Genomic DNA, 8018 nt, shown 5'->3' with positions numbered 1-8018 from the left:
GTGGGCTGAACCAGTCTAAAAGTGGGAGTCAACCAGTCAACCCTTCCGCGTAGGCGTCGCTCAAAATTATGTGACGTCAGGGCTCTGAGCGGTGTGCACCGCTCAAAATAACACCGTGGGGAAATCATTACCAGTGGAACTTAAAACGAGGCTAAGCGAGGAAATTCAGGAAAATGAGGAGAATGGCTGAAGAACCCACCACACCGTCTAAGAAAAAACCCAACGTGTGCCGACTCTGTGGAAATAACTTTGACAGTTCGAAGAACAGACACCATTTAATAATCAAGGACGTCAAACAAGATTATGCAGTTGTTTTGGAGAAGCTCACGGCAACTGAAGTGACGGCCGCGTATGATGTAAAGGCAGTTTGCGGCCAATGTCGTACTAAATTAAATGCATATCGACGATGTCAACAACAAATTGTAAAACTTGCGGATGAGATTAAAGAGTTGTCTCTCCATAATCAAGCTTCAAGGGTGAAACGATGCGCAAAGTCCACACCAGAACGAAGAGAGAAAAAGAAAACTTCTGAGGAAAAGCCTAGTAGCCCAAGCCCTGCTCGGCGAAATCTATTCAAAGTGCCAACATGCATTAGCGATGTGAGTAGCCTACTATTTATAATTCATATCTAGCAGATGTACTATATTTTTAAATATTGCATAGCCTATGTATTATTTGTTGTTAGATTCAGGTTAATAACGAACTATTTTTCTTTATTGAAGCATATCCTGTGATAAACGAAACGAGTTTGATGCCTGAAAGCCCCGTTGGTGACCAGCAGTCTTTTGTGCACAAGTTTGACGTTTTATTATTAAATAATATTTCACCTCTTCTTTACATTGCCTTTCTGACAATGTCTTATCATCCTGCTCTCAGAGAGAATCCCCCCTCCTTATTTAACTTTTCTGTAAACCCATTCATTCATCCATCCATCCAATCTAATACTTTCATTCATTATCTCTAACTCAAACCCCAAACCTTCCTTTTTTATAGTTCTTGCTTTACATCTATCTTTGACCTTTTACCCACTATAGAAACGTAGTATCTGTTATACACATACATTTGGTGAAATAACTGATCTACAAGCTTGATCTGAAAAGTTACAGCTTTTAGTTTTGAGCTTTTACATAATCTATTTACTGTCAAAATGTGTAAACAATAATATACATTGTTTTGTTTATATTGCTCATACTATTAAAGTTGTGGCTATCTAAATATGTCTTCCCATTGTGCTATATAGACTATCTCAGTTGCCATGAAGACATCAAACTGGGAGGCACTCCAGTATAATTCATTGCCTTTGAAAGCACAGACCCAGCTGACTTCTACTTTGACTGGAGTGAGGAAAACAATATCTGTATTCTGTACACTAACATTATATTGAATTACAATGTTTTTAAATTTAAGGAAAGCCATTATGATGTGTTTTTGGTGACAGACCTCTTGAGAGGCCAGAACCCATGCTGAGAATCACTAGTAGTAGAACAATGAGCTGTTATCTTTTACAACCAACACACTACAGAGTATTTGACCCCAGCTGTTTCAGGAGTTCACATTCTCAATGTGTAGGAACCCCTGTTGTTCTCATGGAGATAAACAATTTTAAACCTCCTAAAGAGAGACACTGTAAATACATTTAACTATAAATGTAATTTGAAAGTGTCCTCAGAAATATTTAAAAGACCAATATTTATTTTAAAAAGCACAACAATTACATGATATCCCGTGAACACCTTGTTGTGAACTTATAGATACATTCTCAGGGGAGAGCTGTATTTGAACCCATTCTGATGATATTGATGAATCCCTTAATTACTGTTTGTTTAATATTTTTTTTCACACGTTACTAGTTATCAGTTTCCTCGATGACCAAACAATGGGAAGAGCACCATCCCTGTTCTGCACCTCCATCACCGTCAAAGTCATCATTTCCGCCTCTTGACAGTACAGGAGCGGTAAGTATAAAGAGACATTATCTTGTAACATAATATGCTGTGTTGTTCTGATTACCTAAACCCCTGGCTTATAAGTTATTGTGGATATGATACAATATTGAAATACTATACATTGTACAGACTGAACACAACATTTGTGCAATCACACCCACCTCAAAGCCCAATTATTTCCCCTGTTATATTGCAGAGTTCATTTCCTGACATGCCTGTACATTGGGGGTCTCAAGCGTCCGGGTCATCAACCCCAAAGGCCAAAATCCTGACATTTCCCACTGAAGGAATCTTATAAAAAAATGTGATCATGTCACTAACACTCTTTTATCACTATTCCCATGGCTATTCATTCCTCTGATGTACACCTATAGGCTTTTAGCTTTAATTGCTTGTAGATATGGTATTGTATGACAAAACTGATGATCTATTGCACTCAAAATGTGTTACAGACTTCATTCCAGTCCATTTCACCACCACAGCCCAGGGCCAGATCCGATGAAATGGCAGTGAGACCGAAAACCACTGTGTTGAGTGCACAAAAACAGGTGTTTTTATACTTTTTTTTCCATTAACTTTAATTCTGTTCCACAGCCTGTGTACAGAGTCTAGTTCTATAGCCCATAAACAACTGTTGGGAGGGCTGTTGTTCTTGTGAACCCTTGTGTATAACCCATCGTTTTTGTCAAATTGCGGAATTGCGGAAATTGCGGAAATGGTAATTTGGAATTTGAAATAATTTGAAATGGAAATTGCGGAAATTGCGGATTTTTTTTTCCATTTTTTCATTTTTTTCAAATCCTCAAAAAATGATGAAAAACGGCGCGCTATAGTATGCCGTACGATATGGGCTATAGCCCATGGTCCAAAATGATGAGAAACGAGGCTAACTTTTTTTTTCAAAATTTCAAAAAACATGGGCTATAACCCATCGTTTTTGTCATTTCGTCATTTTTTTCAAATCCTCAAAAATGATGAAAAACTGCGCGCTATAGTATGCCGTACGATATGGGCTATAGCCCACGGTCCAAAATGATGAGAAACGAGGCTAACTTTTTTTTTCAAAATTTCAAAAAACATGGGCTATAACCCATCGTTTTTGTCATTTCGTCATTTTTTTCAAATCCTCAAAAATGATGAAAAACTGCGCGCTATAGTATGCCGTACGATATGGGCTATAGCCCACGGTCCAAAATGATGAGAAACGAGGCTAACTTTTTTTTTCAAAATTTCAAAAAACATGGGCTATAACCCATCGTTATTGTCATTTCGTCATTTTTTTCGAATCCTCAAAAATGATGAAAAACTGCGCGCTATAGTATGCCGTACGATATGGGCTATAGCCCACGGTCCAAAATGATGAGAAACGAGGCTAACTTTTTTTTTCAAAATTTCAAAAAACATGGGCTATAACCCATCGTTTTTGTCATTTTGTCATTTTTTTCAAATCCTCAAAAATGATGAAAAACGGCGCGCTATAGTATGCCGTACGATATGGGCTATAGCCCATGGTCCAAAATGATGAGAAACGAGGATAACTTTTTTTTCAAAATTTCAAAAAACATGGGCTATAACCCATCGTTTTTGTCATTTCGTCATTTTTTTCAAATCCTCAAAAATGATGAAAAACTGCGCTATAGTATGCCGTACGATATGGGCTATAGCCCATGGTCCAAAATGATGAGAAACGAGGATAACTTTTTTTTCAAAATTTCAAAAAACATGGGCTATAACCCATCGTTTTTGTCATTTCGTCATTTTTTTCAAATCCTCAAAAATGATGAAAAACGGCGCGCTATAGTATGCCGTACGATATGGGCTATAGCCCATGGTCCAAAATGATGAGAAACGAGGCTAACTTTTTTTTTCAAAATTTCAAAAAACATGGGCTATAACCCATCGTTTTTGTCATTTCGTCATTTTTTTCAAATCCTCAAAAATGATGAAAAACGGCGCGCTATAGTATGCCGTACGATATGGGCTATAGCCCATGGTCCAAAATGATGAGAAACGAGGCTAACTTTTTTTTTCAAAATTTCAAAAAACATGGGCTATATATAACCCATCGTTTTTGTCATTTCGTCATTTTTTTCAAATCCTCAAAAATGATGAAAAACTGCGCGCTATAGTATGCCGTACGATATGGGCTATAGCCCACGGTCCAAAATGATGAGAAACGAGGCTAACTTTTTTTTCCAAAATTTCAAAAAACATGGGCTATAACCCATCGTTTTTGTCATTTGTCATTTTTTTTAAATCCTCAAAAATGATGAAAAACTGCGCGCTATAGTATGCCGTACGATATGGGCTATAGCCCACGGTCCAAAATGATGAGAAACGAGGCTAACTTTTTTTTTCAAAATTTCAAAAAACATGGGCTATAACCCATCGTTTTTGTCATTTCGTCATTTTTTTCAAATCCTCAAAAATGATGAAAAACTGCGCGCTATAGTATGCCGTTTGATATGGGCTATAGCCCACGGTCCAAAATGATGAGAAACGAGGCTAACTTTTTTTTCCAAAATTTCAAAAAACATGGGCTATAACCCATCGTTTTTGTCATTTCGTCATTTTTTTCAAATCCTCAAAAATGATGAAAAACTGCGCGCTATAGTATGCCGTACGATATGGGCTATAGCCCACGGTCCAAAATGATGAGAAACGAGGCTAACTTTTTTTTTCAAAATTTCAAAAAACATGGGCTATAAGTTTATAACCCATCGTTTTTGGCATTTCGTCATTTTTTTCAAATCCTCAAAAATGATGAAAAACTGCGCGCTATAGTATGCCGTACGATATGGGCTATAGCCCACGGTCCAAAATGATGAGAAACGAGGCTAACTTTTTTTTTCTAAATTTCAAAAAACATGGGCTATAACCCATCGTTTTTGTCATTTCGTCATTTTTTTCAAATCCTCAAAAATGATGAAAAACTGCGCGCTATAGTATGCCGTTTGATATGGGCTATAGCCCACGGTCCAAAATGATGAGAAACGAGGCTAACTTTTTTTTTCAAATTTTCAAAAAACATGGGCTATAACCCATCGTTTTTGTCATTTCGTCATTTTTTTCAAATCCTCAAAAATGATGAAAAACTGCGCGCTATAGTATGCCGTACGATATGGGCTATAGCCCACGGTCCAAAATGATGAGAAACGAGGCTAACTTTTTTTTTCAAAATTTCAAAAAACATGGGCTATAACCCATCGTTTTTGTCATTTCGTCATTTTTTTCAAATCCTCAAAAATGATGAAAAACTGCGCGCTATAGTATGCCGTACGATATGGGCTATAGCCCACTGTCCAAAATGATGAGAAACGAGGCTAACTTTTTTTTCCAAAATTTCAAAAAACATGGGCTATAACCCATCGTTTTTGTCATTTCGTCATTTTTTTCAAATCCTCAAAAATGATGAAAAACTGCGCGCTATAGTAAGCCGTACGATATGGGCTATAGCCCACGGTCCAAAATGATGAGAAACGAGGCTAACTTTTTTTTTCAAAATTTCAAAAAACATGGGCTATAACCCATCGTTTTTGTCATTTCGTCATTTTTTTCAAATCCTCAAAAATGATGAAAAACTGCGCGCTATAGTATGCCGTACGATATGGGCTATAGCCCACGGTCCAAAATGATGAGAAACGAGGCTAACTTTTTTTCCCAAAATTTCAAAAAACATGGGCTGTCATTTCGTCATTTTTTTCAAATCCTCAAAAATGATGAAAAACTGCGCGCTATAGTATGCCGTACGATATGGGCTATAGCCCACGGTCCAAAATGATGAGAAACGAGGCTAACTTTTTTTTTCAAAATTTCAAAAAACATGGGCTATAACCCATCGTTTTTGTCATTTCGTCATTTTTTTCAAATCCTCAAAAATGATGAAAAACTGCGCGCTATAGTATGCCGTACGATATGGGCTATAGCCCACGGTCCAAAATGATGAGAAACGAGTCTAACTTTTTTTTCTCCAAAATTTCAAAAAACATGGGCTATAACCCATCGTTTTTGTCATTTCGTCATTTTTTTCAAATCCTCAAAAATGATGAAAAACTGCGCGCTATAGTATGCCGTACGATATGGGCTATAGCCCACGGTCCAAAATGATGAGAAACGAGGCTAACTTATTTTTTTCAAAATTTCAAAAAACATGGGCTATAACCCATCGTTTTTGTCATTTCGTCATTTTTTTCAAATCCTCAAAAATGATGAAAAACTGCACGCTATAGTATGCCGTACGATATGGGCTATAGCCCACGGTCCAAAATGATGAGAAACGAGGCTAACTTTGTTTTTCAAATTTTCAAAAAACATGGGCTATAACCCATCGTTTTTGTCATTTCGTCATTTTTTTCAAATCCTCAAAAATGATGAAAAACGGCGCGCTATAGTATGCCGTACGATATGGGCTATAGCCCATGGTCCAAAATGATGAGAAACGAGGATAACTTTTTTTTCAAAATTTCAAAAAACATGGGCTATAACCCATCGTTTTTGTCATTTCGTCATTTTTTTTCAAATCCTCAAAAATGATGAAAAACTGCGCGCTATAGTATGCCGTACGATATGGGCTATAGCCCACGGTCCAAAATGATGAGAAACGAGGCTAACTTTTTTTTCCAAAATTTCAAAAAACATGGGCTGTCATTTCGTCATTTTTTTCAAATCCTCAAAAATGATGAAAAACTGCGCGCTATAGTATGCCGTACGATATGGGCTATAGCCCACGGTCCAAAATGATGAGAAACGAGGCTAACTTTTTTTTTCTAAATTTCAAAAAACATGGGCTATAACCCATCGTTTTTGTCATTTCGTCATTTTTTTCAAATCCTCAAAAATGATGAAAAACTGCGCGCTATAGTATGCCGTACGATATGGGCTATAGCCCACGGTCCAAAATGATGAGAAACGAGGCTAACTTTTTTTCTCCAAAATTTCAAAAAACATGGGCTATAACCCATCGTTTTTGTCATTTCGTCATTTTTTTCAAATCCTCAAAAATGATGAAAAACTGCGCGCTATAGTATGCCGTACGATATGGGCTATAGCCCACGGTCCAAAATGATGAGAAACGAGGCTAACTTTTTTTTTCAAAATTTCAAAAAACATGGGCTATAACCCATCGTTTTTGTCATTTCGTCATTTTTTTCAAATCCTCAAAAATTATGAAAAACTGCACGCTATAGTATGCCGTACGATATGGGCTATAGCCCGCGGTCCAAAATGATGAGAAACGAGGCTAACTTTTTTTTCAACATTTCAAAAAACATGGGCTATAACCCATCGTTTTTGTCATTTCGTCATTTTTTTCAAATCCTCAAAAATGATGAAAAACTGCGCGCTATAGTATGCCGTACGATATGGGCTATAGCCCACGGTCCAAAATGATGAGAAACGAGGCTAACTTTTTTTTTCAAAATTTCAAAAAACATGGGCTATAACCCATCGTTTTTGTCATTTCGTCATTTTTTTCAAATCCTCAAAAATGATGAAAAACTGCACGCTATAGTATGCCGTACGATATGGGCTATAGCCCGCGGTCCAAAATGATGAGAAACGAGGCTAACTTTTTTTTCAACATTTCAAAAAACATGGGCTATAACCCATCGTTTTTGTCATTTCGTCATTTTTGTCAAATCATCAAAAATGATGAAAAACTGCGCGCTATAGTATGCCGTACGATATGGGCTATAGCCCACGGTCCAAAATGATGAGAAACGAGGCTAACTTTTTTTTTCAAAATTTCAAAAAACATGGGCTATAACCCATCGTTTTTGTCATTTTTTCATTTTTGTCAAATCATCAAAAATGATGAAAAACGGCGCGCTATAGTATGCCGTACGATATAGGCTATAGCCCATGGTCCAAAATGATGAGAAACGAGGATAACTTTTTTTTTCAAAATTTCAAAAAACATGGGCTATAACCCATCGTTTTTGTCATTTTGTCATTTTTTTCAAATCTTCAAAAATGATGAAAAACTGCGCGCTATAGTATGCCGTACGATATGGGCTATAGCCCACGGTCCAAAATGATGAGAAACGAGGCTAACTTTTTTTTTCAAAATTTCAA

The 8018-nt window shown here is 36.9% G+C and overlaps 1 long non-coding RNA gene across 1 annotated transcript; it reads left to right on the top strand.

Moving 5' to 3' along the window:
* The first annotated feature begins 145 nt into the window (after window positions 1–145).
* Window positions 146–2494, top strand: LOC308333753. The gene is made up of 4 exons (XR_013965821.1): window positions 146–599; window positions 723–1339; window positions 1851–1955; window positions 2399–2494. It is a non-coding gene; the product is annotated as an uncharacterized lncRNA (long non-coding RNA).
* Window positions 2495–8018: the final 5524 nt, after the last annotated feature.

The sequence above is a fragment of the Protomyctophum bolini genome (genome assembly GCF_963924005.1).
Source record: "Protomyctophum bolini genome assembly, chromosome: 19".
Classification (NCBI taxonomy): Eukaryota; Metazoa; Chordata; class Actinopteri; order Myctophiformes; family Myctophidae; genus Protomyctophum; species Protomyctophum bolini.
The sequence above is the reverse complement of the archived record's forward strand: the minus strand, read 5'-3'. Positions and strand labels throughout refer to the sequence as shown.